This window comes from Amblyomma mixtum, chromosome 5 (assembly GCF_055824585.1).
Source record: "Amblyomma mixtum isolate Tamu chromosome 5, ASM5582458v1, whole genome shotgun sequence".
Classification (NCBI taxonomy): domain Eukaryota; kingdom Metazoa; phylum Arthropoda; class Arachnida; order Ixodida; family Ixodidae; genus Amblyomma; species Amblyomma mixtum.
The window spans coordinates 109,287,401-109,315,298 of NC_143016.1; the positions used below are offsets into that span (position 1 = coordinate 109,287,401).

Below are 27,898 nucleotides of genomic sequence, written 5' to 3' on the forward strand. Positions count from 1 at the left end.
TGCACGGGGCACTGCTCTCCACCGCGGCCACTCCTGAAGACGACGAAGGGAGGGGAAGGGAGAATTGAAATGCCAAAGACACACAGGAGTCGAGGAAGCGCAATCGCGGTGGAGAGGGAGAAAGAACGGGAACGCGAAAGGGGTGTGCTGTCCGCCGCCCCGGCGTGCGTTGCATGCGGCAGTCGCGGTCTGTACTCCCTTCTAGACTGGTTGGTATAAGGTCGGTGTCCGGGCGCCGGCGGTGTTGGGGGCCCCGCCGGATTTTTCATCTTATTTCCCGCGTCATTCCCTTCCGCGCCTGACGGGCGTGTATGGGCCGGCAGCGCGGATTGGCGAAGGCCCCTCCTTTGCGCTAAGGCGCGACCAAGGACGCCCACGTTCCTCTCTCTCTGCTGGCGGTAACGGCTGCGGCGGGCGAGGCACTGCCGCGATCTCTGCGGGCCTAACGAGGCTCGGGTGGAAAGAAAAAGTGCACTGCGCGGGAGAAAAAGAAGAAAAAGGCGGAGAAAAGGGCGCCCGCTTTGTTCCGTTCGTATATGCTTGTGTGCGTGCGCAGTGTTCGCCGCCGCCGAGCGCGACCTCGTTTCGCCGTGGGCTGTGCCGTGGCTGTGTGCTTGGGCGGAAGTGCGAGCTTTTATCGTCGTCGCCTTCGAGTAAGTTGATCACCGCCTGACCAGGTGGCATCGGCGCGATAAGCTTCGCCGTCTTCTCGCCGACGTGCAGTGCCGACTCCGGGCGACAGCTGATCGCGTTTGGGCGCGTTTTTCCGGCTTTCGCGTTTGTTTCCTTCGAGATAGAGGAAGCTTGGTAATCAGTCCTGCCAGATGAACTAGGAGATCGTGAATTTCCCTCTCTGCTACCCACTCGCTTATTGGGGCAAGGAAGCGAAGAACGCTGCAGCGAAATTGCTTTCGTGAAATCGTCCCGACAAGTAAGTATAGGAGTGATGGAGGACACACACACATGCCGCCCGCCTCCTGGTTTTGATTATCTGGGTTACTGTGGTAGCTGCTTAGTGGAGTGGAACGCGATTCTGGAAGATCGCCGTCGTCGCGGTCATCGCAGCCCTGTGGGGGTTGTCTTTTCTGGATGCGCCAGTGCGAGTAGGAGAGCGTGGGGGCGCTGTGCCAGTTTCGTTTTGCCGATTTGGCTCCCCGCGTTTCGAGGCCGCGTTAAGGCGCTACCGATCTTCGGATTGATATCGATACGGTCTGGACACCAGAAGTAGAGAAGTCTAATTAGCTTCGGTGGCTAGTGGGCAGCACTGTCGTTGAGATTTGGGGACGTGTGCTTGCAGTTTCATCATCTCTCACGGGCAGCCGCTATCGAGATGCAACTATTATAGTGGGATGTACGCAACGAAGAACAGGTGGGGAATTGGGAGAGACTGAACCGATTCTCGGTTTGCATCCCGGTGTGCTGTTGCCTGCAGGTGCTCGTTAAAGTCGTTGCTCTCGTTACCCACTAGTGGGACGTTCTTTCGGATCTTCGGTGTCCCTCGTTGAGTCAACAGGACCTCACTCTGGGCCATTGATCGGCGCTTAACGTTCTCGATTACAGCGCGGCGAAAGCTGTACGAGGCGAATGGAGAGGAGAAAAAACGACGTGTCCTAAATTCGCTCCTGCAGTGGGCGCAAAACGCGCACTCACTAGATCACGAAACAGGCATCGGCGATGGTCGAGAAAGCTCTCGAAGTTTATTAACCCTCCTCCTGTGATTAGCCAGGAGTTGCTGCAGTTCTTTTCCTCTCTCGCTTCTGTTCACGGGCCACCCGTTCATAGCCCATTCTCGAAACGCGTTTCTAGCGCAGGTTGCTTCGCTTTTTTTTTTCGCCACTCTGGTTGCGTTCGTCCTCCCTTGAGAGTAGTGGCCGCGCGCCTCCCGGTCGTTCGTTCGCGTCGTTGTCGAGGCCGCTTTCCCGCTGAGGGACAGTCGTGTAACTGTGGTGAGAAGGGTGCACGGTTGCCGTAAATGTCTTTCTGCCGAAATGAAGTCGAGAAGGCGGGGGGCGACGCGAGGCTTGTGAAAGCATCAGCAGCTGAAATCGGGCAACGTGCACCGCTGTCCGGAGGTATACGACGAACTGGAGTATTTTAACGGAGGACTCGGACAGAACATCGCCCGCTGCAAGCGCTGTCCGTGTTTTCGGTCTTCTCGTTGTGTTTGTGAACTTGACCGCGTTTTAGTTTTTCCCCCTGTTCCGCCTTTTGTCGTCGGTGCGCCGTCGTTGCTTCGTTTGCCGTCTTAAGTCGTGCGACCGCTTTCTGTACTTGTGGTCGCTCGTAGTAAATGCTTTCTTTTTTCCCCCTCCGTCTCGCAAAGAAACGCCCGCCTCACCGGCAGTGCCGAACTTCGTGTCTAGGGAATGAGCTGCGTGACGAATAAAGGCGGCCGACATAAGAGGCCGGGGCGTAATGAAGGAACGAATAGTAAAAAAAGAAAGCGCCGAAACTGGACCGGCTGCTGGAGGCGCTTGCGGAGTTTAGCTTTCTCTTTTCATTCCTTCGTTCGTTCTTCGGCCTTTGCTGCCAAAGCGAAGTCGGTCATTCTGAGCGGGGTCCGATGTCGATCACGGTCAACCAAAGCCACTTTTTCCTCGGTCTTTTTTTTTTTTTCGCCGTCCTTTCGGTGGTGGTCTACTTATCGCCTTTTTTTCTTTTTTTCGACGTTCATTGTGTCTCCGACGTGGGTGGGTGTGGGTATGTGTGTATATATGGTCGTCGTGAACGTTTGGTCGTTTTCGTGCCTGTAGAGAGCGCTCACGCCCACCATGGGGAGAATAGGGCGAATGGAACCATTGTTGCCGACTCTCAAGTCATTTGCTTTTGCCGCGAACTCGGTTACCTACTATGCTCTGCTTCTTTCCGTTTTCTTTCCTTCGAGTCTCCTGTTGTTGGCTCAAGGCCCGCGCGTTCGCCTCTTGTGCATCTGATCGTTCACAGATGGTGTATAGATGCGGAACTGAGCTTTCTCGCCTCCCATACGAGTGGCGGATATCCCTTGTACATGTGTGAGATGCAATATGTTATCGCTTTTTAGTCCTTTCTGCTTAGAGTGATACGCCCGGTATACAAGCCCAACGAACTTGTCGTCCATGGGTGTGGGGCGCACCGCGGTGCCTTTGGGCGTGTCGAAAACTTCCGCGGTGCTTGCCGGGATCGAAAAACAGTCCCTGTTCTCCGCAGTTATCGCGTTAGAAGGAAGTCGAGATAGGCACACTCGTTTTTTTCTCGCCATGGTAACTCCCATCGATGTGGCTGGGATGGAATCACCCGGACACAGCGCTCACCGACGCCATGTTCACTCTGAACCCTGCGCCGTAACTTCTCTGAGGAGAGTCGCTGGACGGTTATACACTTTAAACACGAATACGCCTATATGGGAGTAAAAGGAGAGTAAACTGTCCTCTAGCTTACACCCTTTGGGGGTGTAAGCTGCAAAGGGTGTGCATTAGAGGACAGCCTATTCCCTTTTTTACTCCTTTCCGTTCAAGAGTGTAGAAAGCGGAGTATCGCCAAAGAGTATGGTTTGTCAGGGTCGGCCACGCGCCAGCCCCGTTCTGTGTCGCGCGGCCTTGTCCCTCTCCTGATATCGTCAGCGCCCGTTCTGACACACACTCACAGCCGCGGAGGCCTTTATTATACACACACACACACGCCGGGTTGTTATCTGGTCTCGCTCTCCCCCCAGTTAGCCGGTTTCTGTGTAGCGGCGCGGGCGTTGTTGGCGCGCGTTGGCCGCGGCCCGCGCGCGGCTTCGAGGGCCGCGCAGTCGACGTTCTCGCGACGCACGACGCCGCCTCTCGTTCGCCTCGGCGCCAAGGGGCTCGACTCCGTGTCACGGTTAACACACCTGCCGCAAGCTGCCGGCGGCCGTGACGGTCGCCGCTACCACTACCGCCGCTAGGCCTGCTCTCGCTGTTGACGTGAGTGCCGTTGCGTCGACCGTGCGCGCTATACCCTGCGGTTTATTGCACCGGCTCGCGGAGATTGCGAGAAGTGGTCGTCGCCACGCTGGCGATTTTTGTTTCGTTACTTTATCTATTTGCCTTTACTAACGGACTTTCTCCCCCCCCCCCTCCCCCAACCCGTTTTTATTTCTTTTGCTTTGGTTTCGGTTTTGCTGTGGGAATTTGGGTTACATGGGCGAGACGTACGCGTTGTTCAGAAAAGCAGAATGGCGTGACAGACTATCAATGGTGTGTACGTGTGGTCCGCAGCAACCTGTCGGGCGGGGTATTTCAGCGGTAATTTTGTATTGTTTATCCTCTTTGTTTTCCTTTATCTTCTACTGTTCTTTTTTTTTTTTGCTTTAATCTCACATCTGTTGGCTAGGAGGATAGAGTAGACAAGCTTTTCCGAAACTGCAGCTATAAGTCTGATGCAATCCAAGAACGCAGCGCCGAATGCCCCTCAATGAAGGCCCTACAGCCAATGGCGTCGACCGGTTCTCATGACGTCACGGTTCATCCTTGCATGAAATCACTGGTGGCTGTCAAACGCCTCCGTAATGAAATGGGATTAACCGTGACGTCATGACAATCGGCCGACGCCATTGGTTGGCGGGTCTCCTCTGAGGGGTATTTGCCGCTTCGCTCCTGAGATACCTAACTATAGCTTTTCGCGACTATGGAAAGAACAAGTAACCCGCCGCGGTGGCTCAGTGGTTATGGCGTTCGGCTACTGTGCCGGAGTTCGCGGGTTCGAACCCGACCGCGACGGCCGCGTTTCGATGGAGGCGAAACGCAAAGGAGCCCGTGTGCTGTGCGATGTCAGTGCACGTTAAATATCCCCAGGTGGTCGAAATTATTCCTGAGCCCTCCACTACGCCACCTCTTTCTTCCTTCTTTAACTCCCTCTTTTATCCCTTCCCTTACGGCGCGGTTCGGGTGTCCACCGAGATATGTGATACAGATACTGCGCCATTTCATTTCTTCAAAAACCAGTTCCTAATTTTCAATTTCAAGAATAAGTAAGCGGGTATTGAAGGCCCTAACTGAGGCCTTGCTACCCGAAACACGTGGGGACAGCTTTCCTGCCGGACTTCTCTTGGAGGCGCATATTCTTATATAATCCTGGGTCGGCGTCGCAGTTTTCATTTTTTATTAAAAACTTAAAGCTGGAAGAGCAGTCGTGCTGTGGCGACAGACGCACAATAAAATAATAAGAGCATTGTCTCTACCTCGGTGCATACCCATGCATTGCCGCCAGCTTGCGACAGACTCTGGACGTGAGCTCGCTTCCTATTACCACCTCGCTCCTCTCTCGCCTCCGGGAAGTCGCCCGTTCCTTGCGACGCGCTCGCGAAACTTCCGAACCGCTCTCTGGCAAGCTTTTGTCTGGCTGAATGGGCGCCTGGGTGTGTTCGACCTCGGCGCCCACGCGCAATCTCATTGAGAGACTCGCTGTCGGCGCCGCGTCCTCTTTGCATTGTATGCACGAGTTGCCGCGCTTGCGGAATTGGCCATAGCGCTCATGTTCAGTTGGGTGTTGTTATCTGTTTTGGATTTTTGAACCTTTTGCATAATTGGTATCTACGCGTCTTTCGGACTCCGAGCGCGTGCCTGCAACGTGCATGGTACAAATGCTTCCGCAGACGCGCATGACGTGCGCTGTGACGTGTCTCGCCTCCGCCTGCCCTGTCGCGAGCTCAGGGGAAAAAATTGGCAGTTTTCTAGCTCTGGTGAAACCTGGAGGATTACGAAAGCAACGAGGAGAGAGAGAGAGAGGCGATGGAGAGCGCGCGGCAGCGGCGGCGGCCCCGGCACGCTAGCTATGCGCCGCTACTGCGCATGCGCAAGTGGCGAGCGCGGCGGCGGCACCTCTGAGCCACCCGCTCAGCGACGGCGGCGGCGCGCCAGCTGTGCGCCGTCATCGCGCATGCGCAGTATGGCCTTGCCTCAGCTCCGCGAAATAGCTCGGCGACTCGCGTAGTGTTGCTTTTGCCCAAAAAAAAAAAAAAAAAAGCCGGAGCTCTTCGCAGTGACGTACTAGGAGGCGTGATATCAGAAAGGAATGTGCTGTCGAGCCTAATGCCTCCGGATATCTGGTAACAGCTCTTGACGTCTTTTCGACTACTTATCTCTGCGAGTGGCCGTCGCTTCGTGTATACGTTGCGCGGATGTTTCTTCTGCCGATCTGGTTGCATGCACGACCCGAACGCCATTGCATTGCGGCTCGCTTCGGATTCCGTTTCCGAGGAAAATCGTGGCTGTGCGCAGGAAGTGACTGTATACACGCCATAGCTACATTGCACTGTGCAGCCGATATATTTTTTTTTTTTTTTAGATTCAGCCCCCCTCTTCTGATGCTACGGCCGCAGCTACACTTGGGCTCAAGGCTTACGCGGCGGCTGCTGCTTAATTTCGACTATTTTGAGTTCTGTAAAGCGCACCGCAAAACCCACTTTTCGTGTGCGTTTCATTTTATACCTTCACCATTGAAGTGCGGCGGCCGAGTCCGCTTTCGGGAGTCGAACCCGCTACCTCTGTTGTAGCCAAACCGCTCGTGCGCAGGGCTTCGCTGAGTCTGTACGCCGCCTCGATCGCTAGTCCGGCGCCGTGCAGAACAGCGCCTGCTCGTGCGCGAGGAAGCCGACCGCGTCGCCGGCCTTGCCTGCATTTTCCCCGCTTCGCCGGCGCACTCGCCTCGCCAGGCTGGGGCCTCGCCGCGAGGCTGATGCGGGGACGAAATGGAACGACTGCGTGCGCTTCATGTATGGGCGCGCGAGCAGCGTGTTCGCTTTTGCTCGAGGGGAAGCTTCCTTTGTGCATTGTTGCGTGATGAAGCCTGCTTGCATACCGCGCTGCTCGGCCTGCCGCGGAGTCCATTACAGGCGTACAGCGGTGTGTGTACGGGGTCGCCTTCGAGGCCGCATATGCTACAGCCGTATAGGGCTGAGCGCGGATGGTAATATAGCAGACAGAATAGGCATGTCGGGCGGGTGAAGATAGAAGAAGAAAAGTCATCACCCGCTCCCGTTACAGCGGTAGCCGAGCGCGCAGTGAAGATTGTTGTTGCGTGCGCGTCTCTTTGTTCATCACGTATGCAAATTCTTAGCCGATGCGTGGCGTCTGTTGGCGCATTGTCTCGCGCTTTTCGCTGTTCGAACGCGAACTCGTCTGGCGTGAGCGAGAGAACGAAGCGAAGGGGGGTTTATTGTCTAAAGGGAGGGTGAAGCCAAGATCCGGAGTTTCTGCTCAAGCGCATGCAATTATCAGCGAAAATCTGGAAGTGTTGTGAGCACGGGCGCAGAGCGGCAGTTCGCGTATAGTGTCGTTCCGGTGGTTGTGGCAGTCCGCTGATGATGAGCAGCAGGTCGCGGGATGGAATCTCTACCGCGGGGGCGACCGCATTTCCATGCAAGCGAGTTGAAAAAGACACCTGTGTGCTGTTCAATGTCAGTGGACGTTGAAGGTCGAACCCCAGGTGATGTCGAAGTTCATTCGGAGCCCACCACTGTCGTGGCTACGGTACCTTGAAGCCCACGCACGCGTAATCTCGGGGCGTTGAACCCCACATACCGGGCCATGCGAACTCGCGTTTCTTCAGAAACTCTTCGCTGGGCGCTTTGAGGAGGCCTTCGATACATAAGAGCGTTATCCGTATCGCAGCTATCCGCACGTCATTAGGAGGAATGGGAGGAATCTCAGTCGGTTCATTGACGTTACTGATTGTTAGAGAGAGCTTTAGTGTGATTACTGGTGGTGAAGGCAGGACTCATTGTGTTCCATCGCGCTATCGGGTGTGCACGCGTGCTTCCGTTTTATTCCTCGGAGCATAAGCCTTCCAAGAGTTTATTCCTCGCATATGTAGGTGCATAGAGTTGAGAAGCCGAAAAATTAAACTTCCAAAGGGAAAGGTAGGCGTGGTGGGGGTTTCTGCTTTGCATTGAATCTGCATAGCGGTCCACCGGGGTAGAACGCAGTTCCGCCGAACCGTAACGTCTGTAGCACCAACTATGACAACTGTTCCACAGAAACAAATATTGCTGGGGTTGAACTTCTTGGCCTGCCTGCCGTGTTATATTTGGTCGGTAGTATACCACGCCGTGTCACGCGGAGATACGACGAACTCTGAACGACCACTTCGCGGTTCACTTCGCGCGCGAAGTTGGATACGCGGCGCGTATCAGCGTTTTGCCCTCGGAGCGTCTGGACCGGCACGAGAGAGCTCCTCACGGCCGCGCCGCCACCCCGTCCCAGTGCGCGCCCAGATGCTGCCTCGAGCGCGTCTTCACTGCACGGTGCGCGAGCACGGTGGGCAGCCGAGCAGCGCGCGCTTTCTCCTCGGGGCAGCGGAAGCGCGCCACCGCGCGTATCTAGGAAGAAGCAGGGGCCGAGCCCGGGACGGACGGGCGGCCCACGCACCGTGACGTCGAGTGCCCGGAAGAAGAGGGACCAACCGTGGGAAATATGAGAGTGACCGGCGCCGCGCTGCGCACGATGGCGTTACGATGAAGGCCGTTGTGCTCCGCGGCGCTTAATTGTTGCGCGCGGCGGAACGGCACCCGACCCACCTCTTACTTTTGTTTGTTTGTTTCATGTATACATAGACGCTTCTCGAGTCGTCTTGTTTTCGTCTTATCAACTCTTCTTTGCGTGGGGGAGTTGTTTGCCGCTGGGCTTGCGTTGCTAGATAGAAAGAGTACCCCGCACTGCCGCGTTCAGTAAGTGAGATGCTTTTGTCGCTGTTGCTGCTTCTGTCGCTGAAGCATCCCTGGGCGTCACTCCTTTGCCCCGAAGTGACGCGAAAGAGTTTCCGGTCAAAGGCGGTATAAAGAACCTTCTTTGTTGCGCTGGAGGTGCCGACTGCAATTTCTCTCTCTCTCGACGGACTGTTTCGTCCTAATGCGCCATTTATTTTCTCGGTCGTAACAAGGCGTCAGGCAGAGCCGCACATTCTAACTCCCCCGCAGGAGGCCAGCGCGGAACAAAGGCTTTGAGTGGTCCGATGTGGACGGGCCGTCAGCGGCGGTAATTTCCGATAAGTAAGTCAACGAGCGGGAGGTCGCGGTGCTGCATGGGTGTGTTCGCGCGAGGGAGAAAATCCTCCGCTATTGCTCTTAAGCGGTTTCCTAGAAATCGTATACGTCGTCGGCTGGCCCCGTCACAATTGTCTCGAGTGCGCTAGCCACTCTCCCTCCCTCTCTGCGTCCTCTTCAGCCTCCAGTAAAGGACCGAGCCAAGCCGCAAGACCGCTCGCAGTCGCGAGAATTGGGTGACGTTCTATAGCAGTCGGGGGAGGCTGGGCAGGATTCTGCAAGAACTTCTCGTCAAGTCGTCAACCGAGTCTAAGGAGGATGTCCTGCCGTCACTCCCTCCTCTCCCCGCCTCTCTCCCTCTCCGTTTCGCTCCCTTTTCCGCCCCGTTTGTTAAATAGCAGAGGGAAGAAAGACAGGCCGTGGTGTCGACACTGAAACGCTATAAACGCCGGTCGTCGTCGCCGTCATTTAGCGGCCATTGTGGTGTGTTCCTGGAACGCGACCGCCGGACCGCATGCAGTTGGTGGATCGCTCCGTGGAGAGCGATTCAGTGCGCTCACTGACGTAATCGCGCTCGCATAGTAAGCGCGTATATCTCGCTCGCGTCTGGTGTAATGTGTGTGTGTGTATACCAAGTTTCTTTCTTTTCCTGCGTCGCCGTCTCGATCTTTGACCGCGTGCGGGGGAGGAGAGAGGACAGCACGCTTGGCGGCGCTGGCAATGCGCCCGCCATTGTTTCCGCTAACGAGGCGCTGTGCTCTTGTTTTCGACGCGAACGGCTTTTGTGGCGCGGCGGAAAGAGTCTCCTGTTCTTCGCGTTTTACTTCTTCCTTCTAGCCGCCCCAATGGCAAGTTCTTTTATAAAGGCACGTGGTGTACTAACCCCGCAACTCCTCCCTCCTCTTTTCAGGTTTTATTTCGGCTAGTCGTTGTGCGAACGGGCATGAAGGGGACGGTGTGCTCAGTCGCTCCCACCTGAATGTCGACTCGCCCTCTCACGACTGATGGGATTTATTTTCCCGCAGTCCGTAAAAGCAGAATAATTATCTCGCGATGTGGCGTTAGGAGAGCGAGCTCGCTGCAGAACTCGAGGCCCTGAACGCTGTAGCTTGGCATTCGTTGCGAGGCCGGTTGAGAAGCTATGGCATGGTTACCGTTAGTACCGCCTACCTCTGTAGAGCACTGTCATCCAAGTTATTTACATCCTGCTTGTAACATAGGGCGCCCGATTTTGAAATGGAGTGACATTATTGTGACAATTGCTGACGCAAGACGGGAGTAGTTGGCGGTCCCTGGGAGAGACTTTTTGCCCTGAGGTGATCACAACTACGCTAGCGCTAATTATGCTGTTGTGAAACGCATCATTTCACCGGCAGATGTGAAAAAAAAAAAAAAAAAAAATCATCGACACTGCGGACTTCGGAAACGGCTTTCAACGAATGCGCAAGAGCCGACCATTGTGTATTGAGTGTAGCTATGGTGTTATTTTTTTCGTGGTATGCGAATTGGATTATCCGCGCAATGTCTGTCTGCTGGGTGGTACAGCTGCGCCAATTGCGCCATTTTGATACAAATGCGATTTTCTGCGCCATGCTCCGCCGAAGGCCCACGCGAGCCCGACGCGATTTTTTGCGCTTTATGTACAAACTTCAGGCTTTCGTAGTAGCGAGTGAATATTAGAAATTTTGAATAGTTTGCGAATACCGCTTGCTATGCGTTCAACCCTTCGGAATATTCTGGACTTACGTAATTTTTTGTTTATCTGAATTTTCGGCTGGCCATCGCGGATACCAGACGGCGTTCGCTAGTTGCACCATCTCACACTAGTCACACCAGTCAATTTGCTCCTCTTTCGTCAAATCAGCACCGTAGTCGAGAGCCGGTCTTGACTGGCGCGGTCGCGCGGCGCGCGCGGATACACGTATTGCGAAGATCACCGAACAGGCAAAGCATGCGACATGCAAGCGTTCCCACGGTCGGTTCGAGTCGACTGCTTTATTCCTACGCACAGTTTTCCTACATCAGAGCCCAGGAACTGTGTTTGAAGCCGCAAGGGACAAGAAAAAATGTGGATCACAAAGACAAAAATCTTCGGAGCCAGCTCCGCGCAATTGCAACTCTTAGAGCGTGATTCGCGTGCTTGCATCTCGCGGCGTATAGTTTCGTATTTGCGCCTTCGGTTTGTGGCGGCGCGTTTTCGCCCATTTCATGGGGTATCAGTGCTGCGAGACCGATATGCGAAGGTTGGGCAGTGTCCTGTCGAGAGAACGGTGCACACTGGGTGGGATTGCATTCCACAATCGGCGCTCTGCCTTTGGGAGTCGCGAGCAGATGCGAAAGGAATGGTCTCGCTTGCGTGGTAATCCCAAGTTTCCGCTCTTTGTTTCCCGAGGTACGGTGTCGCGCTTCGCCCTGCCGCTCCGATAGAAGCCCTTGACGTCACTCCGCCAGTGAGGAAATACCTCGCCACCTCACACTGTTTCAAGAATCAATGCATAAGAGCAGCTGAGCATTGTCGTGAGCTTTGTCGCGCAAACATTTTCACTGACCGCAGTGATCAGTTTTCACGGCTGTTTTCTTTTCTGAAAAGCGCTTTTTTTTTACGCTAACTGCGTTTTTGTGTTTACATATGTTCTAAATTATTAGAAAATATTTGATTCGAAACCAAAAATTTGATACAACTTGCACATTCCTAGGCTCTCGTCCTGAAAAAAACAAACCTGAATCACGGGGCACAGGCACTCGCTTCTTTTTCCCTTCCTCTTTTCTCTGTCCGCCCAGCCATAATTTTTCTTGGAAGCGGACTCTGTCCTCGACCAGCTTCATAGCCAGGAACGTATGCGGTTGTCCAGGACCGTCTGAAGTACTCTGCATGCAGTGCAGAGTGGCGGTGAGAGACACTTTTTGCAAAGTGTGAGCGTGAAAGCTGGTTTGATCGTGGCAGAGTATGCAGCGTGACTCACGGACCGTGCCAACTTCTGGCTGATGTCACTTGTTTAGAATTTTCGCACGCCAGATTTTCATGTATCTGAACCTCGTCGCGAAAACCTTTCGACTCAAACGGTGATTAACGCAGCACTTATTATTATTTTTTCTTTTGCACGAAAGCTTTCCATCGCACCGCTTCTGAGAGACGCACGAGTTTGTTGCAACGAAAATTCGCTGTGTCCCTACTCTTTAGCTGCTTCAAACGCTGATGCAAAATTATTATATTCATGCTCCATAGCTGCTCCAGAACGCTCATTTTCTGCTCCTTAACCGCTCAAGAAAGCATTTTCTTTTTCTTTTTGTTCCAAGAGCTCCTCCAAAACCTGGTTTGGCCGTCACACCCCTGAATGCCGCCAAGACCGTCGAGTCCTTGTAGAAAGATCGACACACTCGGACAAGCCTGCAGAGTCGTGAAACCGCTCGTTGTATCCGCGGGTTGAGAAGTAATCTCTCACTGCAAGTATCGTGAGCACACGTAAAAGCAAACACCGTTTTGCACGATCTTAACGCAATCTCTGCGCTCGACACGTGCGAGCCCACTCTTAGGAGCTTCGCCCTGTGCGCACACCTGTCGCCGCTGGGCCTCGTTTCGCTGGCCGTAAAAAAAAAAAGACCGTCCGTCGCGCGTTTACGACGCCGGCCGGGCGCGATAGGGGCCGAATGGCCTTCTTTTGGTGCACTTCTACTATCGGCCGCGTGTTGCAGGCCCCCCTGCTGCCGTATAGATAACGCGCGGCGGGCCTCCATCATCGCGTATCGCGCCGCGTCGTCGGTCTCTTGTCTTCGCCGTCTTCTCTCGGACCGAAGAAGTCGCGCGCTTTCGCCCGCGTTTCTTGGCGGGCGCGCGCCGGTCAGGTGTTTTTTTCGAGGTGAGGGGACAGTGTTCAACTCTAGCCGCACTGTCCGAGATGCTCGTCTTCACGATCGTTCGCGGACGCCCCTCGTTGAAGTCGGACTCCAGAAAGCTCTAGCCGTTGCTGCTGCTGCTGCTGCTGCTGCTGCTGTTCCTCAAGGACACACGTCCCCAACCGTAAACAGTCTCAGAGACCGACGCAAGGACAGAGAGCTGTTGCCGGCATTGACTGACATTCGATCGAGCGATGGCGGCATTCGCAATTAAACCGCGTGGGCACGCCTGCCGCCTCTTGCAACTGCCCGTCGGACTCGCTTCGCAGAAGGCGTACGCGTAGACGGCGACGTGTTGTGTTTGTGTGGGTGCGTGTCTGCGCCGTCCGCCGGTGCTGGGTTCAGGACACGCGATGGCCCACCACCGGCGTCCGGACCCTGGTGTGCGGTTGAGCTGGGCGGCCGCCGAAGAAGCCTCCGTGATGGGCGTCGCTCTGAGGCGCTCTTCTTCCTACTGCCGTCGTCAGCGTCCGGAGCCGCGCTCGGCTCTTGCTAAGCAGCCTCGGGGCCTGGAGCGTTGCAGCTCGCTGCGCTGCTGGTGGTGGGAGCGCAGGGGCCTCGGCAACGGAGCTGAGGATGAAGAGGAAGACGGCCAAGCGGCAGGCCGGAGGAAGAAGAGTGATGGCGGCCCCATGGGCAACAGCGAGTCCGCGGACCAGCGCCGGCGTCCCTCGGCCGCCAGGGGCGGAGGACCGCCGTCTTCGGCCAAGCCGCTCTCGCGTCCTCCGCTGATGTCGTCCAAGGTACGCTGCGGCGGAGGCAGGTGCCTTTATGTGCGTCCGCTGCCGAAATCTTGTGTGTCCCGTTTGGCCTCTGGTCTTTTCTTCGCGTCTATAAGAGAACGGAAACACCGACCGCATTATCTGTCTTCTGTTCTCCGTGCCTTTCTTCTATCAGGCGGGTTGCCCTCATACTCTTCTCTTCGGCTATGGTTTGTTATTCTTGTTTTTATTTCCGTTAGGAGGTGTCATGAACTGGGCCGAAACTCTACGCTTGATGAATGGATGAACTTCATTTCAGAAAAGAGAGGCAGAGGTATTTTTGGCCTGAGGCGGTCAGCAGCTGTTGGGCTCTAACGACGTCGATGGCTCGCTCCGTGGCCCGGCGTTGCACGGCCGCGGCTAACCGCGCCTTTTGAAGTGGCGCTGATATCGCTCGTGGTGTGAATTAAATCACGCTTCGCTCGCTTGCGACAGTTCTTTTTCTAGCTGAGCTTTTAGGTCATCTAACGCTATGGGTTTTTTTTTTAGGTTTTTTTTTTTTTTCCTAAATAGAGAAGGTCTGACGCATATGTTGGGGGTTTAACAAAGCTGCTAAAAGTCCGTTGGTCGTTATGTTGCTGTAGTTTCGAGGTCTGATTGGAGAGGAGCTCACAGTTCTGCTCGTCAGCTGCTTTCGTTGTGATCTTGAATACGTCGCTTGGAGGAGGAGCTGCTGCGGACATAGTGTTCGTATGCCTTCTCAACGCGTCGGTCTATATGCCGTACGCCCACAGTGGCGTCTTCCGGTTTTTGCGGTCTTGCGGAAGATGTAATGTCGTTAGGCTGTATTGATTTGCGAAGAAAAAAGTTTTTTTTTTTCTCTATATGTACCGCGGGATTATGCCACACTCTAAAAAAAAAGGTAGTTGAGGTTACTACATTTTGGGGTAGCAATAACCGTCACATATATGACTACCTATGTAGTAATTGTACGTAGTAACTGCAAAGTAGTAACCTTTACTACCTCTGGAGAGAAAACATTGATCATGGATGCATCTTGTAGTAAACCAGAAGGAAAAATGAGCACAAGTCAGGCACAATAGCTTGGGGTTGGTGAAAGAGTGCAATTAAGAAATCAAACTAAATAATGGAACACATACGTGCTGCGTATATATTGTATTAAAAAAAAAAAACAGCACTGGCAATTTTGTTAGATTTGCTGCATTTAGGAAACCCTTTTCACTATATAAAAGCATGAGACATTGTGTAGCAATGTCAACATTGTGTAGCAATGTCACCGGGAATGTTAGTATACATACATGTGCATATTCCGGTCATCCATTTCCAGTTCAAGGTAGTAATGGGTACTACCAGGGTTATAATGAGGTAGTACAAGTGTAGTAACTGCCAAAAAACGTAGTTACAGCAGAAGTTACTACCTTGTTACCGCTTAATTTTCTTTCGAGGTAGTAACAAGGTCGTAGCAACATAGTACATAGGTAGTAAGGGTTAAAAAAAGGTTGTAACAGCAGCCGTTACTACGTTTTCACTACCTTTTTTTCTAAGAGTGCACGAGAAAAATAAAAAGCTACCTTCTAGCTCACGCTTATACCCCCTCGAAAAGAATTTTTCTTCCGGTAAAAACAGCCTGCTAGAAGGGAACAGTAGGTATGTCGGTGCAAGAAAAAAAATATCGATGCCGTCTATTGTAATAACAGAGGCGTTGGGCGAATTCTTAAAGCTTTGTGCTGGCGTTCGTTGGCTTTATCTGTAAGCCGTTCATCATCTTGAATACTGTGTCTCTGTATGCTGTTATCTTGCCGACACAGCCTCGTGCGTGGAGTGAGCTATGCGCATTGTTCTGCTGGGCAGTCCCCGTTTCAGCGCGATTTCCTCTTCCTGAAGAAACCCGATTTCGGTACTCCTTTTGTCTGACGGCGTGCCAACTCGTGACGACACGCCGGCGTGTTTTGACGTTTACCGCGTCGTTTCGCAATCCTCGGTATCGGCGCTCAGCTTCTAGCGGACGGACGTTGCTCACTCAAGCATATCCGATTCGCGTCGCCTCGCGACGATTGTGGCTTCTCTTCTGTTGTTGCCCCGACCGGGAGGGAGTGCTTCCGTGTCGTCGTTGCAGCCACGGCGACCAAGTGCTGTGTCGACGTGCTCTCAGGAACGCAGTGCACCTGATTCCAAGCGTTAACATACTGCGTGATTGCGTGAATTCGGAGAATTATCTTTGGTTGTGATGGTGGTCTCCGTCGCCGGCGATCCCATAGACGTAAACAATAGAGTGAGTTTTTTTTTACCTTTATTTTTCTTTTTGCTCAACGCAACGGGTCGATTGGGGGGGGGGGGGGGGGGATGACGTTGCCTGTTTCAAAAAATGACGGAAAATTTAGATTTAGCATGTTTAGGCCAAATGCTAATTAGGTGCGCTAGAAGTGCGGTTTTCACTTCGGTTTCGGTTCGATCGGCTGTCGATTTTCAAGGTCAAGAAGCAAGCAGGCTTCAGACAAAGATGTGATAGCGCACTTGAATGTAGTGCGCTTATTTTCGCCAAGGCGAGCCACGGCACTGTGTTGTCCGTATCGTATTTCTGCAATATATTTGCGGTAGCGTTCTCCCCGCGTCCTTGACCAAGAATGTTGAATATACGAGTAGAAGCGTTTTACGCCGTAGTTCTATGTAGGCATTGCCTGATAGGAGGGCACGTGTGAGACATATGTTATGCTGCTGGCGCAGCGGTCACGTCGGCGGTGGAAAACGCAGTTGCTGTCGCGTGACAGTGGACTGGACACGACAGACACCCGCGTGTATTTCCTTGCACAGTTGTGTGCGCTTCGAGCAATGGAATGCGGCGCTCGACTTCTCGCTTTGTCCGTTTCCTGATGTTTTTTATCCTTTCTTTTCTTATCAGAAGAGAAAAATAGTGGCATGGACGCTAAAGTTTGCTCTTAGTGTCGCGTATGTGTGGTGAAGCAAATCTTGAGCTGCACGTAAACATTCGGTCGGGTTTTGGAAAGGAGCTCTTTCTTCGCTATAGGGCCTTGTCGGCAATCCGCTGATTCCGAATGAAGCCGAGCACTCCAGGGGGTAGTGAAAGGGTGCGTACTGCATTCTAGTGGAGTTCTAGCGAGAGACGGGGCCTCTAATTATTTCAGGCGTTGTGTGTGTGAGAAAAATTAATGACTAGAGACCGTGCTCCAAAAATTATATCTGTTGGCGCGTGTGTGTGCTGTCATTAACTCTGTGACGCGGTACACATAGCGACGTTGCCTTATTTTGAGCCGGCCGTTTATTGGTTGGGCGCTGCTGAGAATACTGCGCTCAGGCCGCCCGCCCTGTGAGCGACGAGTGGGCGCCGCCGTGTGTCTCGGCCGTGGCGATGCCCGCGGGGCGTTTTTTTTATTTATATTTATTCTCTCTCCATCTCGCCGCCGTCGCACCGGAGCAGCGGCCACGCCGTTATCGCCTCGTCGTCGTCGCGGTCCCGACCCAGTTACAAGCGCAGGGCGTTTCAGTGCGCCGTCTCTCCTCCGTCGCTTGGCGCCGGCCGGGCGAAGTCTGCGGAGGAAGCGGGGAGCAATAAAGGAAGACAGAAAAAAAGAGTTGGAAAGGCCGCGCTACTTTGAGTGCCTCGGTGAACGACGTAAAACGAAGAAATAAAAGAGGGGCGCTGTACGAAACGAACGTACTGCGTACAAAGCTGGCGCAAAGTGCGGCCGCGCGTGATTCGCCTCAATTTTGTTCTTCTTTTATTTTATAGGCATTTTTTCGCGCAACGTCGCCCTTTCCTTTTCTTTTTTTTTCGTCTCCTCCTATAACATGGTGATTGGCGTCACGGCGACGGGCCGGTCTCGGTTGCCGCCTCCGAGACTGCAACGCGAAGCTGGCGGCAAAAAGAGGGGGAGGGGGGGGGGGGGAATGGTGGCGAGCGAGCGTGTAATCGACTCGTGTCACTTCGATCACGGTGTTTGTCTGTTTGTTTTTCTCTCCGCGCCGCATTCTTTCTTGGTGCGTGTTAGTAACGGGTCGGCGTGCTCGTGCATCTGGCTCAAGTGTGGCCCTTCGTCGCGAGCCACTCCCCCGAGCTTTCCGCGTCCTGGTTCGCGCCATGCGCCTGGACGAGTCTCTGCTGCTTCCCGTTTTTTCGTTCCTTTTTTTTTCTTTTTCCCTCTAGCCGTAGATGGGCGTCCTGCATCATGACGGGGGCGTCGGTTCGAAGCCTAGCTGCGCCCGCGTTCTGGGGCGAAAATTCGGTGGTCGCGCCTGAATGGCTTTGCGGCTGGCTGGCCGCAGCCGCGCCCGCCCACGTGTTTGCCGTGTGTATACATGCGCACGCGCCTGGTGTGCTTGTGGGGCCGTGAAATATTTCACGGTCTCCCGGGCGCCCAGATACCTACAAAGCCGCATATTATTCGTACAGAGTCGCCGAATGTATGTGCACGACCGTTTCTGGCGAACCGATTGGGCTGTGTTCGTAGTGATGAATGGCAAATTCTACTAGCAGGATAGTTAGGCGGGGAAGCGTGTGCGAGGAATGCAATATAAGTCAGAGTTCGTTATCAGGTATTGCTTTCGCGGCAGACACCCGGAACTCATGCTAGAGTTGCGGAAGCGGGAACGGTATACAATGCAATTACGAGCAAATGAGAGCAGTGGACCAAACGGTGACAGGGCAGAGAGCAAAAATGTGCGGAAAATACGTGGTGACATCGTAACACCAACAAGTCATTTCCGCATTCGAAGGACACTCAACAGTTGGTGTCATAGCGCGCGCGGAACACCAGGAATGAAAAGAGTTGTACGCCTCATCCTTCTTTCGCTAGGCGACGAACGTAACATTTTGGTTCTTTTCAAACATAGACTGCGGACGTTCCCATCAGCGTCAGCCGGGCCAGTTGGCGCGATTATGCGGAGACTGCGCCGAAGCACACCTTTCAGGGGCTTTTTTATGTAAAGTATTGGAAGCGTTGGTCCACTGTCAAGACAAATACGCCTATATGGGACTAAAGAGGGAGTAAGCGCTCCTCTGGCGCACTCCCGTTTGCCAAAGGGAGTGTGCTAGAAGGCAGCGTACTCCCCCTTTTACTCATTTCCGTTCAGAGTGTGGCATGCTTCTACGGAGAGTCAGAGTAAGAGATCGCACTGTCTCCCGCGCCCAGGCGAAATCTGTGATGCGCTCTGCTGCCTGGACAGAAAACTCTCTAAAGTCTGTGCCGAATATTCTCGGTCCATATAGCCAGCTCATGCATTACAGGGACGCACTGTGCGTGCCTTCACTTACCGTCTAGAGGCGCTGAATATTTTGCGGCAACACTAACTGCCCGTAAAACGATGTCATTGTCTAGTGCTGTCTGTGCTGACATGTACTGTACAGTCTTTGCCAAAAGTAACCAGGCTGCATAGTTTGCTTCTCAGTCGTGTATTAAAGCTATTATGCCAGCCCTCAAGCTCTAAATATCTGTATGGTAAAGAGAACCCCTGCCCTCACCTTCAAAGAACTTTTTGATCTTTAGGGAAGCCGTGAGGGCTCTACTATACGGATGAGAAGCAAACCATGCAGCCTGGTTACTTTTCGCAAAGACTGTACGTACGTGTGGACTCGCTGTACGAACTAAATCGTTCCGTGTGTGCGCCGTGAGCGCGTAGTATCTGCGTCTGTGTGGGCAGTTAACTTCGCCGTTAGCATTGTTCTTCAGTGAGCTCTGGTGAATGCCGTGTCGCGGTGCCGTTTTTAGTTCACCTTCTTTTCGCTTGATTTGGCTCGACGATTGAAGCAGTCGGTTTCTTATGCGGGACGGCGCTTCTCGTACAACAATGCAATGCGATAGAATCACCTTTATTTTCACCGAGCGAAGGTAAGGGAAGCCAGAAGAAAGAGCTCGGACGAGCGTGACAGGCGTCTTGGCGAAGAAAAAGGTCCAAACTCCCTAAACAGATGTTTTGGTTCGGTTTTTTTGGTGTTTAACCTCCCAAAGCGACTCTGGCTGAGTGGGACGCTGTAGTGGAGGGTTCCGGATTAGTTAGACCGCCTGACTTTCTTTAACGTGCAATAGCATCGCACAGTGTTTGGTTCTCTAGCATTTCACTTCCATCGAAGTGTAGATCTGTACGAGTAAGACACGGTTCCGCCGTTTTGCATTTTTTGTTTTTCAATTTTCAGATCCCACTCGGAGGCCTTTTTAATGCAATTAACGTAGGCAACACTGTCAATACGTCGACTGTCAATTCAGCCTCATCGGATAGTCATATGTCACCCTCACACATAGGACATGAAATCGGCGTCATAGCCCGTCATTAATGTTTCTTGGTGCCGCGTCAAAACAGTAAAATCGTGCAGCCGCGTTAAGACCCTTTTTGCTGTCCTTGTGCTGTGTATCGCTAAATGTGCCGTAATGAGCGTTGCACCGCACGGAGTAAAGTTATTTTGCGTCCGGATGGGTGAGAACAGCTTTATTTGCGCAAGAAAAAATCTCATCGATTTCGTCGAACGGGCATCTCGCTCCGCTGCGCCGCGCCCACCGACTTCCTCGGCGTCGAACTCGTGTAACCTCGACCGAGACCGAAAGCGTTTCGCGCTATCCGTCCCCGTCACTGCAGCCATTGTGCGCCTCTCGGCGCATCCTTGTTCATGATTGACGCGACGGCGGCGTGCCATGATTGATGCCGCGCACGGACCCGATGGCAGCGGCAGCGGCGAGGATGCTTACGATTCGCGGAAAAAGAGAGAGATAGTGGCGCGGAGAAGTTGGGAGAGAAGGATGCGGTCCCTCGTATCCCCCTCTCTCACCGACCCCCCTCGTTCTCCGCGTCCCTGAAAGCCGGCTTCGTCGACGTGCGCCGGCCAGCCGAAAGACCTGAAGGGCGAAACTGTCCTCGGGCTGCGATTAATGGCGAACGCGTGGCTGCGGGTGGTTGTGACTGTGCTCTGCGGTCAGAACGAAGCACTAATGGCGGATTCCGGACGGCGATCTAGAGCAGCTCTCCGAATCCTCGAAGGAGCAAGATGTCTAGGGAGTCTAGGGACCATGCGGTCGCAGTCCAATCAGAGCTCTGGATCTGATTACAAATCGCCTGTTCGAGCTCGCCCTTCGATCACCGATTGGAATACTCCATAAGCTCCTGTTTTTCTGAGGGGCGCTGTACAAGTGCGCGATTGACCTGCGACTTAGGCCTACGTGGCTTTGGAATAGACTTTTGGTGCACCTTTCCACACCTTGCAGCGTGGAGTGTAATGCTGCTCCGATGGCGGGGATTTGTTTACAGCTATCTGGCTGTCTGCGGTTATTGTAGCACGGAGACGCCGTAGTGAAGGGTTCCGGAAATTTCGAACCCCAGGTGGTCGAAATTTCCGGAGCCCTCCACTACGGCGTCTCTCATAGCCTTAGTGGCTTTGGGACGTTAAACCCCATAAACCAAACCAGAAAGAAGCGTTTGTCGTCTATATGACGTATACCGCGCACGTTTGTGCATCAGTCGGTGCGCTCGGTACACGTTAATTGAGCATTGTTCCGCTTGAGAGCAATGTTTGTTACGAAGAGCGATGTATTATAGTGCGTTGCGTGAGCTAGTTCTGCGCCGTGCCGGGCTCGAAAGTGTCGTAACCGAAGAGGTAACAGGTTGCAGCAGGCGGGAACTGAGCCGCTGTAGTACGAGGCAGTAGTCAGACATCGTTCGCCCACCGATTGTTGCGCTTGTGGTATGCGACACAGTCTGTTCGCACCACACCTATAGCCGCGTTTACGTGAATACGACAGAAGTCGGCTCCAGTCCACTTTTTGGGAGAAAGTGCAAATACGTCGAGGAAGAGAATAGAGGACGAGTCGTGGCTTTCCTTGTGAAAACCTACTCTTTCCCTCAAAGTTGCCTGGAGTCGACTTCGCATTCATGTAGCCGAGACCTATGAGCGCCTTGCCATAGCGAGCGGGTTATCAGGCTTTGATCGCATTCCCGTTGACTGCTTGATTTGAGCTTGGTTCTTCGCATCTTTGCATATTCGGGCCCACATGCGACCTGGTAATGGCGCTGGAAAAATACAGCAGCTGTTTTCTCATGTGCTGTCAAATCGGATCCATATATGTCGGGTCCTTTTCCAGTAACATATTGCGCATGCCCGTGGCATCGTCGACACCGTTTTCGCAGTGCATGTCTCGCGAGGCAGGTTGAGGAGTTCGCTGCAGCTGTTCTTCCCGGAACGGCATTTTCTCGACCAACGGCAATAATCAAGCTCAGTGCGTCTCCTAAGCAGAAGCAGATGTGCACGCGGTCTGGTTCACAAGCGTATTTGATTCAGTGTGTCAAGTGCAGTGCTGATAACGTGCTGCGGCAGGTTTGACCACTGATGGCCCACGCTTACCTGTATCGCTCTTAGCTGTAACTCTAAGGCATGCCCAAGCGGCCAGTGATCAGCCGGTTACAATGGTTACGCCTCCTTGTATTTGCGACAGGCGACCACTAGAGGGGCGCGCCACGGATGTCATCTATGGGTCGTGGACCGCGCTTTCAGTCTCGGCAAGACGCACACGAACTAACGGAAGGCGGTATGCCGGCTGGCTGAACTACAAGCTAGTTTTATTACGAACTCTGCATTTACTCTCATCTGTTCTGATCGCGCAAATTGTAGAGCTGGTCCCTGTTCCCCGTCGGCCGCACTGCCCTTGTCCTCTCGATGACCGATGACCACTCCGGCGTAGCCGTTCCGAGAACTGATGAGCTCTATCGCGAGCCGTTGCGTGGCCTCCGTCGCCGCCTTCTTCTGTTCTCGTATTATCTGAAGTCAGTGCCTCGTCTTTCGGCGAACGCGCTCTCTAGCTCTGCTTTCTGGAGCACTTTCCGGCGCCTCTCAATTAGCGGGAACTGGTGCGAGATACACGGTACGCGTCGTCGTCCAAGCTCGGCAGCACGTCGCCAGCTGCCCTCTAGATGGTCGCGTTGCAAAAGCCTTTCTGACACCATGGCAAAACCCGACGAGGACAACTTCTCCGTGCGACTGCACCGCGTTGAATTGACGTACTGGCATGTTTGGACGCAAAACCTGCCGGTGTACACACGCCTGTGGCGAAGATGCTTCTGTGCCTGCGACTGTTGAGCGAAGGAGATGGAGGCGATGGTGGAGTGATTGCGTGGAATACGAACCGAGGATCTCGAGTCATCGCGCCATTTTGTGTACACCTGTGGCCAAGGTTCGAGCGGAGAGAACTCGGCTGGAAGACTGCTCGGAAGACTCGCTGCCGGTGGTCGAGGGACACTGCATGCGTTCGAACGGTACTCGCAGCACGCAGCAATGGCCTTTCGTCCTCCTCGCAAGAGACGTGTGCGTATTGCGACGGCTTATTCCGAGTCATTCCCCTCTGAAAAAGGTTGCGGGCGTTTATGCGTGTGACTACTGAGTTTGAGATTTACTGAACGCGTGGTCTTTTGGGTTCTGCAGCGCGCCAGTCCATACTAAAACTGGTCATTTCTGGCCAGCAGTATATGGGCGCACTCGTCGGCCAAGGTCCGTGGCCGTTGTCGGCCCCTCGCCCCTTGCTTTACTTTTTTTTTCTGTTTTCCACTTAGCCTCTGTTCAAAAGGAGGCGCCGCGAGCTTAAGTTTTCCTTGTGCTTTAAATTCCGATGTTTTTCAGATGTCTGGGTCGCACATGTCGAATAGGGGAAACGGCGAACTGTGTGTGTGCTATAGTGCAAAAACAGTGCGTACGAGCCAAAAAGTGTGTCGCCCGTGCTGCGCCAAAGGTCGCGCGTGTGTGTGCGCGCGCTCGGCTCAAGTTTGTTTCCGTGGAAGAAAAGGTGCCCGGCGTCTGGGTTTCAACCCCCCCCCCCCCTCCCCTCTTTCCTTCCGCCCGCGCGCCGACGCGCCTAACATCTGGCGCCGCGTCTTGTGGTGTAGTGTACGTAAGCTGGAACGCGGAACAGCGCGCCGCTTCGTTCCGGGAACTTCTTCGAGCCCGTTTATTTATTTATTTTTGTCCTCTGCGCCGAGCTCTTTGTGAGAATGGCGCGGAGCGTGCTGCCGAGCCATTTTTGGCGGTCCCTTTTCTTCTTGGAGATTTCTTTAACGACTTGACGCGCCCCGGACCAGCCCGGACTCGGGCTTCCGCCGCCGTTCGCGGAATAAGCGTATATCGCGTGGGCTACGCGAGGCTGTTTCCTTCCGCGTCGGAACGTGTCTCCTCTGCGCCGGAGCGTCCGGCAGCGGGAAGTGTGCGACTCTATATCCGGAGCTCCGTTTTAATGAGTCTCGACAAACAAAGGATCCGCCCCCGAGTGGTGGTTTATTTGGAGTACGTTTCTCGACGCAGGCAACGACTCCGGGTCATGAGCACCTTTGTGTTAAATGAATGGAAACTTGGGCTCAGTGCTGCCAATGTCCGGAGGGGGACGGGATTGGTTTGGTTTAGTTACTGCCCTCTTGACTGCCCACTGTCCGAAAGTTAAACGTTTATGGGCAAAAAAAGTAGACGTCTGATCAGATCAATCGTCGGTATGAAAGGATGGGCATTCGGCTTGTGGAGAGACACCTTTCATTTCATTTTATTTCCTTAAAGGCCCCATGACTGGGGTATTACATAAGGGATGAGATTTTACATTTTCATTTGCACATGCTGTGTTAAACAGGATGACGGCTATATCTAAACCAAACCATGAAATGAATGGTGCCCTGTACTATTCTTCGTGGTAATTTTCTTGGCTTCCTTTTATGCACACACCCCTGTTCGCGGGTCGGCTCTTTCTGTCGTCAGAACTTTGCACATTATGTTTTGTGCGTGTCTGGCATCGAGAACACCTCTTACATGATACTCTGGTGCGGTATCAGTTGGCAGCCAGCTGCTTAACGTTCTGCACGTCATTTACCCACCTGTCATATGTCTGCATTTCAGTTTATGGCGATAATGCCTGTATATTACCGTATAGCTGTTGAAAGTATACGCTGGTCTTAAAAAGTACAGGCGTGCACGGCGCCGCACGCTCGGAGCTCGCGTAGTCTTGCTGGCGGCATTACGCGGGCAGTACAAGAAAAAAACGTTCATCTGCGCCGTGTGTGTCTTGTGTCTACACGTGTCACATTAATCGGACTTGCGCGTATTAGCGCTTGCTTGCTTCCCATGTGCTCCCCGCTGCACGCTCGCTTCTCTCTCTTTTGTGCCGCGTCACGAATGCTCTCCATTCTCGGGCGTCCCGCTTATTGATAGACGGAGGAGCTGCGTGCTTCTGAATGCCCCCTTTTTCTGCTTCCTGAAGTGCGCGCGCCGAAGCCGGCGTATTAAGTGTCCGTGCATGTATACGTGTGCTGCGGAAGCCCCCTTGATTCACCCTCTTCTCTCTTATCCTCCCGTCTCGTCTTTTCCATCTAATTTCCCCGTTTAGCAGCCGCAGAAGCAGCGGCTCGCGCATAAGCACCGTTAATCGTTCTCTTCCCGTTCATCGTTCCTCCGAGAGAGCGACTTGGGTCTTTGCCGTCTTCGTCGTAAATAGCCCGCTTTTCTCTCGGCGCTGCCGCATTCGTGATACTGCTGCTGCTCGTTTGCTTGCCTTCGCGGAGGCTTTTTTTGCTTCTGCGCCGCTCGGGGGCTGCCGCTTTTGGCGTTGAAGATGGGCGTGTGCTGTAATGGGAAACGGAAGATGTTCGCTTGGTCGCTGTGTAAACGCTTCGTTTTCTTGTCGGCGTCTGCTTGGAAGGACCACTCTGTGTGTGTGTGTGTGCGTGTGTGTGTGTGTGCGTGTGCGTGTGTGTGTGTGTGTGTGTGTGTGTGTGTGTGTGTGTGTGTGTGTGTGTGTGTGTGTGTTTGTGTGTGTGTGTGTGTTACGCTAAACCGTGGCTTCTCTCTTTGTGCATGTCTTCCCTCTGAAACGAAACTGGAAATCCTTCTTTCCTGCTTTCAATTTTTCCCCTTCTGACCATATTTCGATGCAGGCTTTTATCGAAACCGTAAACTAAGTGTCGAAAGCGCCTTAGTAATAATAAACGCTTGCATTTCCGCTCATTATTTTCACTCGTTGCGTTTTCCGACTGGGGCTTATTCGCGCTCAACATCTCTGGCAGGCGCGGTCTTAATGGGAACGTTGTTCTGGTGTACGTGCAAGGACTGCGCATTTCGCGAGCGTCTCTCTCTCTCTTTCTTTCCCTTTCGTCTTTTCCTTGCTTTTCCTCGCACTGGACGGTTTCTGAGATCGTGTGCGCGAGCTGCTCGATCCGGGAGTAGTTTAGTGGGGGGGGAACTCCGTGAAAACGTTCGCCCCGTGGCCGCGCCGTTAATCGGAACTCGTTTTCTTGTTGCCCGAGTGCGCAGCTTTCTCCAGCGTGCCATTCCCTCTCTCTCTCTCTCTCTCTCTTTCTTTCTCTCTACTTCTCCCTCTTCTCTTTAACGCGCGCCCTTCGCTTTCCTCATAATCGTTGCTGCGTCGTAAACACATCACCGCTGAAACGGCTGCCCGTGCTTTCTGTCATATTAGCGGTTTTTCGCAACCGTTCTCCCGAACCCCGCCGCCGCTGCTGCCGTTCGCGTATTTCTGCCGCGCACAATGGTCCCGCGTCGTTTCCCGGCTCTTTTCTTCTTTCATTTCTTCTTCGTCTTTCTTGTTCTCGGCTCTCCTCCCAGGCGTTTTGGTTGCGTACACCTCTTGCCGCGGCAGTTACGCGTTCGGCGACGGGAGAAAGCATGCGCGCTGAGCGTCGGACTCTGGGAAGCGCGAGAATGGGTTTTCTCTGCATGCGCTGTGCACGGCCGTGCTGGTTGTGTCCGCGAAACCTTTCACGTCAGAGAGGCCCGTATATAACACGCCTCTCCGGCGCGCTAATTTATAGCCTCTCTCTCCCCTCTTTTCCTGCGTATATAGATATATAGCGCACTGGGAGCCGCGTATACGTGGAGTGACTGTTTTTTTTTTCCCCTGTGATCCCGTGGAGCTGCCCTGCCTTCGCCACCGGTAGGAGCGTATTATGTGCGTACAAGGCGCGCATTCACCGCGGGAGTGTTGCTCCCGTGCCTGAATGCCAGGCTCGCTGCCCGTGCGTGCGTGGGTGCGATCGAGATCGCGTGGTTCTGACTGCCGTCATTCCCACGAGCTGGGAATGCGTTCTGGCTCGTATATTCCTTCCGTCGAGGGTGGCTTCGTGCGTGGAAAGCCGGCCCTCTCGTTCTTAAACGCGGTGATATGGCGCATACGTTGTTGTTTTGTTTTGTTTTTTTCCTCTCTAGATGGCGGAATCTTGAGCATCCCGGTGCTCCGCTAGCCAGGCTGCGTTTTCTGGTATACGAACGGCCTCTGGAGTCTGTTGCAACTCCCGCGTATGCGTAATCGCGGTGTCCGACTCTACCCTCGTTCTGGCTTGCGAAGCTATAGCTCGCCAGATGTGGATGGAAGCTGCTGTTTCTTTATTTGCTTCGGTCGGATTCGTTGCGAGCACCGTTGCTGCAGCTCCTGTGGTGATGAGCCCTGCTGGGAATGGTATTGTCTCTCAGGTAATGGCTTAAACCCGGCTATTTGCCTTGTCTATGTCTTGCGACGAGTCCACTGGAGTTTGCGCCCGCATAAAGTTCTGCATTCGAAGGTGCGCGGCGATCTTGAGCGCATTACGTTTCCGCGTATGCTTCCGTGACTCGATTTGCCTCCGTGAAGTGCGTTATACTTGTTGGGTCGATCAGTCTTTGTTGCAGCGCATTATGAGAGCATCTTTGTTGCTGGGAAGAAAAGAAAAATTGTTGCGCTTTTGTTTTTCAGCGCCTCTATTCCTCGTTTGTTGGTACTTAGATTTTCCAGTGTCTGCATTTGGCACACCGAACGTAACGCGCACTATTGCATAGCAGACGCACCATGTCTTTCTAGAGGTTGTTTCGGTGCGCTCGCATTAGCGCTTCCTCTCAGTCGCTTAGCCGTTGTCTGTGCAGTCCCTCTGTGTGGTTCAGGTTGTAATGACGTCACAAGGTCACGTGGCCTAGCTGGCACACCTGCCACCTACGTTGCTTCTCTGGGGATTTTGGTGCACCAGCACTGTAGCGTGCACTCGCCGGTTTCGCCGAAGTTTATCCGGTCTCTTGCGACTTTGAAGAGCTGGGTGGCTGGGTGCCTCCGGCCTGGCTGGTAAGGTGGGTCATCTAGGTCACGTGACCTTGTGACGTCATCGCAACCTGCCCATCGGGTTGTGGGCAAACTGTCCACCGTAGCAGGTGGCAGTTCAGTTAATTGATGGTCACGAGAGGTCGCTCGGGAGGAACAACCTGGTTCTCACAAGCCCCGCCAGTGGCAGCACCTAACATTGCAGGTTGGTGATGCACCGCCATAGCGAAACGCGTGACCAGGGGAGCGTCCCCATT

At 53.6% G+C, this 27,898-nt stretch overlaps 1 protein-coding gene across 7 annotated transcripts in view; it reads left to right on the top strand.

Moving 5' to 3' along the window:
- The window catches only part of Ptpmeg (protein tyrosine phosphatase Meg), a 293,236-nt gene that overhangs the window by 246,750 nt on the left and 18,588 nt on the right, over positions 1 to 27,898 (top strand). The gene's annotated exons all lie outside the window — the stretch shown is intronic.